This window comes from Pteropus alecto, unplaced genomic scaffold (assembly GCF_000325575.1).
Source record: "Pteropus alecto unplaced genomic scaffold, ASM32557v1 scaffold115, whole genome shotgun sequence".
Lineage (NCBI taxonomy): Eukaryota > Metazoa > Chordata > Mammalia > Chiroptera > Pteropodidae > Pteropus > Pteropus alecto.
In genome coordinates, this window is record NW_006436814.1 from 2,012,867 (window position 1) to 2,013,403 (window position 537).

Here is a 537-nt window from a genome sequence, read left to right on the forward strand (position 1 = left end):
TCCCTCAGTTTCCCTTGCCCCGCGGTGGCCCGCTTGGTCCCGGGCTCACCTGTCCCAGCGCTGGGCGTCTGGGCATCTCGCAGACTGCGGCTGGGCGGGTGGGGGAGCCCCGAGTCATCGGGCTTTGGTTGGGAGGGTGGCTCCCCGGCCGGCCGGGGGTCGTCAGGGCCATTCCAGAAAAGGTTTGCAGGGCAGGTCTAGGAGAACAAAGGGCGGGGGGAGGACCTGGCGTGTTTGCGGACTTGTTTGTGACTCAATCCCTTTTACCCGGCGTTTCAAAGGCAGAACTGCAAGCCTCGCCAGGAAGAGAAAGAACTTGGGGGCGGGGGAGGCGCGGGCGCGTTTCTGTCCAGTCCCGCTGGCTCCGCGCGGCCCCTCGACTCCAGGCGCGCGCAGCGGTGTTTCATTAGAGCCCTGGACGAGGGCCACTCGCCAGGAACTTCCCCGCAAGCAGCAAGATTTACGATCCCCCACCCCCCAGCCGGCTCTCGGCCTCGCAATGTCAGGCAGGAGCGCCGCAACCTAAAATGGAGCCGG